The 12,573-nt window shown below is 41.6% G+C and overlaps 1 protein-coding gene across 2 annotated transcripts in view; it reads left to right on the plus strand.

Annotated features, from left to right (window-relative positions):
* Positions 1-926: 926 nt before the first annotated feature.
* The window catches only part of il1rapl1b (interleukin 1 receptor accessory protein-like 1b), a 331,363-nt gene continuing 319,716 nt past the window's right edge, over positions 927-12,573 (plus strand). For both annotated transcript variants that reach the window (XM_053616484.1, XM_053616485.1), the window contains exon 1: positions 927-1,898. The gene's annotated coding sequence lies outside the window, so the exon portion shown is untranslated. The remainder of the gene's footprint in view (positions 1,899-12,573) is intronic.

The following is a 12,573-nucleotide window of genomic DNA, read 5'->3' on the forward strand; positions in this document are numbered from 1 at the left end:
CAGTAGATACTGTTGGTCACACAGTAGGTCCACCTCTCACCCACCCATACTGGAGCATGCACACTGAGGGATTACCTGAATGTACACTTTCACATCAAACTCTAGCTCAAATAGTAAACAAAGCATTATTAATTAACATGTAAAATACTACACTTGATTAATATAATTTGCATATTGATTTAACCATTGTTAGGAAAGTGTTTTAGAGCATTGAAACAATGACTAAGCCAACATTTGATAGCTAGCTGACATGCTAATGTAATATAACAACTGAAAATATACTTGTAAACTGCAGTCAATATTTACCCTCAACACAAGTATTTAAAAATATATATATATATCTTTTTAAACCAAGAACTGTGGCTCTTCTTATTTTCCTCTAGCTTTGACACCTACAATAAGTTCTGCTCATTTTGTTGGAGGACATTTAAAAAGGATTGACTGGCTAACCTTTAACAAACTACTTCAAGTTAGCTAAGGTGGTGGTTAGTGCTGTTTTTTTAATGGAATAGCTAAAATCTAATATCTATCAATAGCTTGACAATGAAACAATAGATTTTACCAATCAATTATATTCTGAGGTATCAGGGATAATAATAACAATAACAATAATAATAATAATAATAATAATAATAATAATAATAATAATAATAATCTGTAAATTGCTCTGGATGAGGGCATTTGTTAAATGCTGTAAATTTAATTAATATTGGGGCAAATTATTACATACACATATCCTGTCACATCAACATTCCTTCCATAGCTAGTGTTTGTGAATTGTCCAGTCCAAGAGCAGCTACAGAAATCTTATCTTTCCTTATTTGTACTTTTTCTATTAATTAAGCAGTCATGGTTGTCACACAAGTGTTTGACAACGAGAGTATACAAGGAGGAGTTAAACTTGCCTATTCTTCTGTGCTTGAAGCCTTTATCGACATTCCTTTCACAGAAGTGACGCCCGTGAACTAACAGTCCAATACAGCGTTACAGAAATAAAAACAGTTTATTCCCTATAGTCCCTCCCAGCTTAGTTTACAAAAGTCTTTTGAATGCTCATATATTTTTGCATTTGACTTCTATGCATCTTTTTTAGGATTTGGTCTGGATTGTTAAGAATCACAGGGCGTTTCTACTCTTCCCCTGATCACCTGTCTTTTCCTCTCTTTCCGTTAGGGGGCAGTGCAGACAGCTTTTAGTTCAGCCTGCACTGCCAGCACACTGCTCATTCACAGGGAAAGGATGGAGTTGGCGCATCCTCAACTTTCATCTACCGCAAGCGCCGCACCGGACTTTATGACAAACGACGACATATTAGATCTCGTATTCGTTTTTGTATATCCTACTTCCTTTCATACGTGATATGGATATTAGTGCGGGTTTCTGGCACCCGGTCGCTTGTTGATCGGCGACACTGCTCCGGTTAGAGGACCATCGGGACATTCGGAGGAGAGGAGAGTGTCCATATGACTGCGGGCTTAGAGACAGATCTCAGATGCGCCAATACGGGATAGTTTGGAAATATTCCTACATATCTGTACTTACTGAATGCTGAAGGTCATATGAGCAACAGGGATGGCTTTGCACTGCGCATCTGAGACAATCTACAGTTAATTGATATTTCATGCTGCCTTTCCGCTGACATTACCATAGGTTCCTTTAAGTTTTCCGACAGATCCAGGAGAAGGATCCTATGCGCACTGCGAAGATTTTAAAAGCACACAGTCTGCGCCTCTGTTTCGGATTAAACAACACTGAGACCTACCTAAATGGGATATTTTCCCTTCGTTGAACCGCTCTTTGAATTGATGGGGAAACGTGCCGTTCTCCCGGAGTGATGGGGAACCTCGGACTTTACTGACATCGGGAACGGTTATTGTTTGGGGCTTTTTTTTCCCTGGGTAAGCCTCAGATCTGTGTGTTCATATTACAGTTATATTGTGATAAAACTCTAAGGAAAGGTCTGTTACATTTAGCTGTTGCTTTTCGTATCATGTACACAACCCTGGCAATGTCGTTTATCCGAGTCAACAATCTTACAGAAAGGCAGCAGAGACTGAATGGTGCCTCCTGAATACATTAAGACTGGGTTTACAATTCTGCAGTCTCTTTTAAGAGCTCCTTCACTGCTTCATTCTGCCTGTACACAGTGGCTTCAATTAAATACACGCTCTTTGTGTGTGTGTGTGTGTATGTGTGTGTGTGTATATGTGTGTATATATATATATATATATATATATATATATATATATATAAATACACACACACACACACACACACACACATCTCTCTCTCATATATATATATATATATATATATATAGAGAGAGAGAGAGAGAGAGAGAGAGAGAGAGAGAGAAAATCCGTACAGGCTAAATTAAGTCTGCACTATGTTTTGACAACAGGTTTAATGCATTTTACTGTAAATTCCAGTGGGCTAGCCTTACCTATGTGCCTGTTTAGGCCTACACTACACATTAAAGTTCTTTAGCCTGAAGGACTTTCCTATCACAATTTCCTAAAACCAGGCTATTCTGCAGGATTTTTGATGTTGTGTTATCAAAGGTCCAACATTTGCAGATGTTTTTCAGTGGATTGCCCATACAGCAGCTATAATATCACAAAGAGAGCAGAGGAGAGAGAGCGCGAGCAAGATATATATATATATATATATATATATATATATATAGAGAGAGAGAGAGAGAGAGAGAGAGAGAGAACAAAAGCAGAGTCACGACACCAGCCCGCTTCTATCAGCCTGGTCTCACGCTGCCTCTTTAAGGGAGTTATATACTGGAGGTAAAGATTAGAAATTTAGCTGTCAGGATTTTTAATACAGAAAATGCCCTTGAAAATGTTTGACTGACAATGGACAAGGGATAGATTTCAAGACCGTACATTTATCCAAAATAACAAATGAAAGTACATCAACTAGTGTTGCAATATAGGGCTACATTTGTGTCACAAAAATGGCAATGGCAAATAAATAGAAAAAAACCCCAAAACATAAACGACTAAATTTTATATGGTCAGGCTAAAAACAATAGTTTTTCAGTGAGCAGGGTTGCCAGGTTCTATGTATAATATCTGTGTATTGCAGATACTTCAAATTAGAAATGTGCACCACTGTTAACTAGTACCCAAGAAAAGACTAAGAAAAACAAGTAAAACTTGTATTTTTCTGTGCCTGAACATTCTGGGTTGGTCTTTTTGTTAATTTTTTGATTTGTAGTTAGTTTGGGTAATTTGATGAAACCTGACAACATTGAACAGTTATGCGAAGCTCCACATCAAAGTAAAAACCTTGCACTCATGGGACTGTGTTTTTTGTTGTCCAGCGGGATCCCGATGCACAAACCTAGTCTAAATTAAAAAAAATTAACAAACAAAACAAATAAAGCCCATATAGTCTGCCTATTGTTCATATATATTCTTATTTGTTCATTATTTATTCAGTCTGATTAATGAATTTGTGGTTGTTTACATCCCAGCTGCAAAGGTTATTTCCATGATTCACCTTGACTGCTTTCACATAAATAATAAATCACATACACAATAAAGGTAAAACAAACTCATTCTGCTAGTTTTTTTTATACCAATACTATATCCAATATTATCTAAAAAATACTTTAATTTTATTGTCTTGATTGATTGGTAAGCAAAATTAGATTTTGCCATGTAGCACTGGTGCCAGAAAACCAAGAATACCAGCACTAACAAAAATTCAGAACTCCACTTGAGTTCTCCCATACCAGTCTTGGCATGGACCTCACTTTGTGCCCAGGGGCATTGTCATGCTAGAACATGTTTGGGCCCGTTATAGTTCTAGTGAAGGGAAATTTTAATTTTAAAGCATACAAGGACATCTTATACAATTGTGCGCTTCCAGCAGTTTGGGGAAGGCCCAAAATGTTTGTGTTGGTTAGGTGTCCACAAACATTTGCTCATATAGTGTAAAAATTAAATAAATATTGATAATTTCTTAAACAACTAGCAAGGCCAAGCCTCTGCTTTCTCTGTGCTGTTGCTGGCATCATCACAATCACCAGCAGCAGACTTGGAATATGACAACAAGGCTTTTCTTAATTTTGCATGCATTCTTCACACCACCTTTCTCCAGCATTGTCTAGTTTACATACTTTGGCAAACACATGTAATTGATCAATGAATTAGAAATAAGGTCTCTGATTGGTATTGCCATGCTGTGTGTGTGTATGTGAGTGTCATCTGTAAGAGAGCATACATTAGAGAGATGGCAATGCAATAAGAATGAAAAATAATTCAGCCCACGTATAGGAAAATGGAATGACTTACAGGAAAATCCACAAACTTCCTGATGGCCTGTCTGCGCATGACAGAGTTGATTCCTGAAAGTCCAAAACCACATAATGCTGGCTTGATGCTAATTTTATGACCAATTTACAGTTAAAATGGGTGCACAATTGGTTCCTAACAATAGGCAAAAATTAGCACGTAAAAAACCCTTATGAGATATCAATACATAAAACAACAAAATATGTTACAGAAAAGCACAATTGTGACTAATAGCACAGGACTTATTACCCTACAAAAACATATAACAATGGCTATGTTTACATGCAACCAAATAATCTGATAGTAATCTGATTGACGGCTTAATAGGACTGAAAAGCCTTCATGTAAACACCTTTATTGATCTGATTGAGCTCAATCTAAATTAAATTTTGATCGGATTGGAAGGGGTGGTTTATTCCTTTTTTAATCATTCCTTTTTCAATCGAGAGGAAACAAATGACCATGTAAACGCTCAAATCCTGTTAATTTTCTCAATCAGATTCAAAAATACTTTGTGCACATGCGCAGTGCAATGGTGCCAATCACTCGACACACTGCGCAATAACCTGATTTATATAAAGCAATGGCAACACACATTATTAAGGGCATGGGGCACGCACTGCATATTCTGCAGAGCTCATGTGTTCTTTCATAACACTACATAAAGCAAAAAAGAACGTCATGTCATTCAAAAATTCTGTTTCCATTCCACGTCTGTAAACTCCTTAAGAACAACTCTCTCCCACCAATCTTGACTTCGTACCTTCATCCAGAGTTGTTGGGTTATTGGAGGTGGAATAGGCATAAGTATAATGTGGTGAAGCCACACAGGATGTTATAACACTGCATGTAGTTTTCTTCGTTGGCCGAGTAAAGTGAGTAAGATTTGGAAAAAAAATTTTGCAGACATATTTATATGTCAACAAAGCAAAAAAATCCTATTAGGTCATTTGGTGTCACATCCACGGCTTTCTTTCTCCGCTATTGTATGGTTGGCATGACGACAGACATTGTACGCTGTGCGCTTTTGCAGAAGCTTTGTTTGGAATACATATGATGCACATATAAACGAATATTTGAATTGGATTGCAGTTTTTAAGGTACATATACACAGATCTGCAAATGGATTGAATTTGGATTGATGGAAATGGGTGCATGTAAACATAGCCAGTGTGAAACTGAAAAAATGCTGGGTTTAATGTAATCCAGTCCATTCCTGTAACCAGTGCTGGGTGAATATATAAGAGAATACGTTAGGTCAGTTTGGCCACAAACTGTTGGCTTATGTGTAGAACTCAATGTGCTTTTTGCTTTAATTACCCAAAATTATACTTTTCTGTAAAGTATTTTGTTGTTTAACATAAAAAATATCTAAACCAGTTTTAATTCATTTTTTTAACTGCAAAATAATATCACTTTTGTATTATTATTTTTAATTTAATTAATTAATTTAATTATTTATTTATTATTTTTAACCAACATATACCATATGTTACCACGAAAACCACAAAAGATAAAGAGAAATGAGGTACTTACGGATTTTTCTCTCAGCCTTTCACTTTGCCTCTCTCTTGAAAATTCTCAATGGATTTGTTCTATACCGTGACACTGCAGCAGCAAAACTGACCAAAATGCTAACAGAATGTTCTGTTGTGTTATCTAAACGAAAGTTGAGGTACTATTCTGAAATAACCCAGAATTCAACCCAGTGAGTGGATGATGTAAATAGATTATTAAATAATATCTGGTTTTCTGTAAAGCTGCTTTGTGATAATGACCATCCAAGTCTTGAAACAGCAATAAACTAAACAGAATCAATATTCTATTTGACAACCTTTTGCTGTTTGGAAATACAAAACATTTTGGTATGGGCCCAATAATGCAGAATTCATAAAATAAACCTCTATAAAAATCTACAACAAAATTTTTACTAAATATAATAGCGTGCAGACATTTATAAACAGACACAGTAGTAGTTCCCTTTCAAAGGGAACTCCATGTTGCGTTTAATGTAACACTATGGGAGCGCCCTTGTGCGCGACCGATATCTGAAGCTTGTGTAACATCATGCCTATTTATTTATAGGCCTGCCGTGATCAGGTGACGTGGCTATTAAGCGTGTCACGTGAAATATATGTGACCTGTGAACTGCGCAGTTAGTCTTATTATCTTCAGCGAGACTGCATGTCGGTCGTTTGTGTAAAGAAACAAAAAGATGCTTTGTTTCCTCTCTATCTTTTAAAAAAAGAAAGAAAAATCTCTTAACTTTTCTCTCGCTTTAAAAAAAGAGAAGAAAAAAGAATGAATGAGAGAGAATTCAGGAAGTGTGTTACGCCTTGCTCCCGTTTCATCACGGGGACGGACGGACACACTTTCTGTGTGAAGTGTTTAGGGTGGAGCATGCCACAGCAGACCCCGAGAGGTCTGACTGTGAGCATTGGGAACGCTTTACAATTAGGCAGCTCCGCTCGTGACTTGCTTTCTTCTTGGCCGAAGGGAGATGAGTTTCAGTGCCTTGCAGATCTGGGGATCTCATATGGATCTGGAAGAGGAGCCGGAGACGAGCGCAGCTCCCCTTTTTTCCAGAAGTGCATGATGAAATATCACGATTCTGGGGGAAACCATACACTAGCCATGTTTAAAACTGCACAACGTCTGATTACTCAGGGAGTGAGCAGCACGGCTATTTAACTATGCCGAAGGTGGAGGAGGCGCTTGCGAGCCACCTCTCTCCATCTACGGTAGGTAATATAGGGGGGCCAGCTTTGCCTTCCAAGCCATGTAAGGCCACCTCGTTGTTGGTGGGCAAAGCCTATGCGGCAGCGGGTCTTGCTTGTGGGTCACTGCATACAGTGGTATTGTTGCAGGCCTACCAAGCAGACCTGCTGAGTGAGCTCGACACTGGGGAGGGAATTGGGCCCGAGGCAGTGGCAGAGCTCCTCTGCGTCACAGATTTGTCTCTTCGACCAAGCAAATGGCCCATCATATCGGCCGTTCAATGGGTAGCTTAGTTGTGGCAGAGAGGCACCTATGGCTCAACCTCTCAGGAATGGGGGACAATGATAAGATCTCCTTGTTGGACACACCGTTAATTCTTCCGGCCAGTTCGGCAGCACGGTTAATGCCATTGCCAACAGGTTTCGCGAAGCAAAAGAGCAAACAGCAGCGTTCAGCCAGTTCCTTCCCTGTCGTGTCGAGTTTGCTAGTGCGAGGGCGGCCTGCTGATCTGCCTAGTCTGAGAATGATCATAAAAGCCAAGCAGGCAAGAAAGGAGCCAAGGAGTAGACTGGTTTGTGACGATAGATCTAAAAGGTGCATATTTCCACATAGAAATATTGCTAGCTTTATCCCCTCGCACCTTCACAAAGTGCATGGATGTCACTCTGGCGCCATTGTGACTCCAGGGCATCTGTATACTAAACTACTTGGACGACTGGTTAATTCTAGCACGATCCAGGGAACTGGCGGTTCAACATTGAGATGTTGTTCTCACCCACATGAAGAGCTTGGGGCTCAGGTTGAACCTCAGAAAAGTATGCTCTCCCCAGTGCAGTGGACAACTTTTCTAGGGGTTATAAGGATTGTACTACAATGAGGGCGTTATATGGGGGCAGACATCCTGTTGAGGCAGGGGCTGAGGCCCAGGAATTGGTGGCTCCATCCACAAGTGGTGGAGTCCATATGGCGAGGTTTGGCCAAGCAGGACTGCATGTGTTCGCCTTCGAGGGGACAACACATGGTCCGCTGTGGTGCACCCTCACTCCTCCCGCACAATTAGGGCTGGATGCCATGGTGCACATGTGGCCGAGGTCACATCTGTAGGCTTTTCCCCCATCGCTCTGCTCCCACAAGTTCTAGCGATAGTTCGCCAGGACAGTCTATGTCTGCTGCTAGTAGCACCTTATTGGCCAGCTCGAATATGGTTCTGAGAGATAATATCCCTGCTAGATGGCACTCCTTGGGAGATTCCCATCCGCAGAGATCCACTGTAGACCCAGTGAACTGCGCAATAGCTACAGTCCTGGAGTTCTTACAAGAACATTTCTCAGCGGGGTGGGCTCCTTCTACAATCAGGGTTTACGTGACCGCCATTTCGGCCAGCCACGCCCCTGTTGATGGAGCCTCTGTGGGGCAACATCCTCTAACTTCGAGGTCTATGCTTGGTGTCAGGCGGCTGAGGCCCATCTGCAGGCCATGCATACTTTCCTGGGACCTTTCTGTGGTCCTGTAAGGTCTGTCAGGTGCCCCATTTGAGCCCTTAGAGTGGATCTACTGTCTCAAGCCGGTGGGCTGATTTATCACCCTCGGCCAGTACTATGGAAACTTTGGGTCTGGCCCCTGAGGGGCACCAGCTCATAGATTCTGGTCTCACAGCTGAGGTTGTAGAGACCATGTTAAATGCTAGAGCACCATCCACAAGGAAATTGTATGCACTCAAGTGGCAGCTTTTTGTCTTGTGGTGTGAGGAACATCAGCTAGACCCAGCAAACTGCACAATAGCTACAGTCCTGGAGTTCATACAAGAACGTTTCTCAGTGGGGTGGGCTCCTTCTACAATCAGGGTTTACGTGGCTGCCATTTCGGCCAGCCCCTGTTGATGGAGCCTCTGTTGGGCAATGTCCTCTAACTTCGAGGTTCATGCGTGGTGTCAGGCGGCTGAGGCCCATCTGCAGGCCATGCATACCTTCCTGGAACCTTTCTGTGGTCCTGTAAGGTCTGTCAGGGGCCCAATTTGAGCCCTTAGAGTCAGCCTCTGAGAAGCTTCTGACTCTAAAGGTAGCTCTTCTACTGGCCCTGACATCTCTCAAGTGAGTAGGAGATCTACAAGCTCTCTCTGTTGCCGCTTCCTGCCTTGACTTTGCCCCTGGATTAGCCAACGCCTTCTTGTATCCTATGCCGCTTCATTCCCCACACCGGAACAAGAGAATACACCTGCTGTGTCCAGTAAGGGCTCTCTGTACTTATGTCCACCGCTCCAGCCTGTGGCGTAAGTTGGAGCAGCTGCTGGTCTGCTTTGGCAGCGACAGTAGAGGTGATGCTGTGTCAAAGCAGCACATCTCTAATTGGATAGTGGAAGCAATCTCTATTGCTTATGAGGCATGCGGTCTCGCTACACCTCTGGGCATAAGGGCTCATTCCACTAGGGCGATCGCCTCCGCGAAGGCTTTGTCCAAAGGGGTTTCATTACAGGATGTGTGTGCTGCTGCAGGGTGGTCTATAAGCCAATGATTGTTATATCATCTGCAACTTTTCCAGTGGTGTTTGTTATATGGGCAGGTAGGCAGTCATGAGTGAAGAGTGAATTTCATGTAAAATGTGAAATGTACTTCTTGAAGGAGTCATATCGTGATTTTTTATGTTTTCCTTCTGTTTGGGTGTGTAATGTATCTGCTTGTGCAAGTATAAGATCTGCAAATTCTCAAAGCTCATAGTCTACCCGAAAGGGATTTATTTGATCTAACAGATAACACTGCTCTAGACCTACCCAAAACGTGTCGTTCGAAGTCCAGAATTTACTTCTATCATAGTCTCAGGTCTCCTTTAGTGAACAGTGGACTAGTTCAACAAAGACTTCATATTAAACCATAATGAACTTTCTTTTACTTTCACACTATCCGTTGTTACCCAAATGTGGATGGGTTCCCTTCTGAGTCTGGTTCCTCTCAAGATTTCCTCCTCATATCATCTTAAGGAGTTTTTCCTCACCACTGTTGCCACCGGCTTGCTCAATAGGGATAAATTCACACACTTAAAATCCTGTGTTTATATGTTTCTGTAAAGCTGCTTTGAGACAATGTCCATTGTTAAAAGCGCTATACAAATAAAATTGAATTGAAACATAATCCCGCCCAAAGGCAGCCCCTAAGAAAGGAGGCGAGGCTTCAGTGAATTCAGGTGCCATGTCGGGGAGATGATGTATGTTTTGGTTTGGAAAAAAACCCCTTTGTTTAGCCTTCTGAAAATGTACGAAATTAGGAATCAGTGGTTACTGTTTTTTTATAACGCTGTTCCTGAGCAGTACAAACCAAACATTTGTGCACTGCTGAGAACCCGAGACTCCGGCTTCAGGACAGGTAACAAGGACAGCCCCTAAGAACAGCGAGAGCCAAGCTGTCCCGGGCCATCAGAGAGGCAAAGCTCTCACACGCCCAGAAATCCATGGTCACTTCATGGATAGCAGCAACAAACGCCACATGTGGCAGGGCATCCAGGCTGTCAGCAACTACAGGACAACATCACCCGCTTGTGATAGTAATGCCTCCCTTCCAGATGTGCTAAACAACTTCTATGCTCGATTTGAGGTGCAGAATGTTGTGATGGCGAGGAAGATCACCCCTCCTACCCACGACCAGGTACTGTGTCTAACCACGGCTGATGTGAGGAAAACTCTACATAGAGTCAACCCACAGAAAGCTGCTAGAACAGACAACATTCCTGGCAGAGTGCTCAGAGGATGTGCAGACCAGCTGGTGGATGTTCTCACTGACATCTTCAATATCTCCCTGAGCAGCGCTATCATTCCAACATGCTTCAAGGCCACCACCATTGTCCCCATGCCAAAGAAGTCTTCCGTGTCCTGGCTCAACGACTACCAACCCGTTGCACTCACACCCATCATCACAAAGTGCTTCGAGAGGCTTGTTATGAGGCACATCAAGACCCTGCTGCCCCCTCACTGGTCCCCCTGCAATTTGTGTATTGTCCCAACCACTCAACAGATGATGCCATCGCCAGCACCCTACATCTGGCCCTCACCCACTTGGACAAAAAGGACACCTACATTCGAATGCTGTTCATAGAATTCAGTTCAGCATTCAAGACAATCATTCCTCAAGCACCTGATTGGAAAGCTAAATCACTGGGGTCTCTCTTCCCTCCATCATAGACATTTACACCACATGCTGCATCCGCAAAGCCACCAGCATTGTGGATGACCCCACACACCCCTCACACACCCCTCATACAAACTCTTCACCTTAATGCCGTCTGGCTAAAGGTACCAGAGCATTCGGACCCTAATGGACAATTTACAATTTCTTCTCCTAAGCTATCAGACTCCTCAATACTCAGAGACTGGACTGACACACACACACACACACACACACACATACTGAACTGAATACCATCCCATTCCCCTTGCAATTTTTGCACATTTCTGTACTGACTACCTGTATTTTGGCTGCTAACTTATAAAAATATCATGTTTAATTTCTTTTCACCACTATACTCTACCTGGCTGCTACCACAATAACTGCTATGTCCATATATGGTATAAGCTAATCTGCTGAATACTATGTCAAAGTATGTTATGTTTATATTAACAGCATTTTTATTATATTGTTATTCTTTTGCACTACCTGTTATATCTGACACTTGCACACTAGAACTGTATACTGGTTGGCGCTACATGGTCACCTACTGTGCCCATTGTACTGTTTTAGTAGTAGTGTCCTGTCTTGTGTTGTTTGCACATGCAATTTATGTAGAAATGTGTAGATCTTATTTAGTTAAGCGTTGTCTCATGTGGTTAGTGTCTTGTTTTATGTAGCAACATGGTCCTTGAGGGACATTGTTTCGTTTCATTGTGTACTGTACCAGCTTTATATGGTTGAAATGACAAAAAAAAGCCACTTGACTTGACTTGACTATAGGCGCCTGCATCAAATTCAAGACCTTGATGCTCACGTACAAGACTTTGTCTGGAACAGCACCCCCCTACCTCAACACTCTCCTTGAAGTTTATGTTCCCTCACACAACCTGCGATTAATTAACGACCGGTGCCTGGGAATGCCTACTGAGTGAGGCATTAAGTCCCTTTCCAGAGCTTTCAAACTTAATCTGGACAGCAGAATCTGTCACTATCTTCAAAAAATGGCTAAAGACCCACCTCTTCCGTGAACACTTAACTAAACTAAACTTAAAGTTTGGCTATAACATGTACATATGGATATACAATGTGTGTTTGTGACAGGACATTGATATTTATTGTATAGAAGTTGCTACAAGTAAGGTAATTGTTAATTTTTTATGAGAATGGATGTTAATATAACTTACGTGAGAACACAGAAGCATTAGATGAGTAAAAAAATCTGTTCACTAAATGTGGAAACTGGTTATTTCCTGCTTTTATTTAAATATTATTTTGGAACCATAGCTTAAGCCATCCATTTTCTATACCGCTTATCCTACCGGGTCACAGGGAACCTGAAGCTTAACCTAGGTAGCATGGGGCACAAGGCAGGGTACACCCTGGACGGGGTG

The sequence above is a fragment of the Ictalurus furcatus genome, chromosome 27 (assembly GCF_023375685.1).
Source record: "Ictalurus furcatus strain D&B chromosome 27, Billie_1.0, whole genome shotgun sequence".
Classification (NCBI taxonomy): Eukaryota; Metazoa; Chordata; class Actinopteri; order Siluriformes; family Ictaluridae; genus Ictalurus; species Ictalurus furcatus.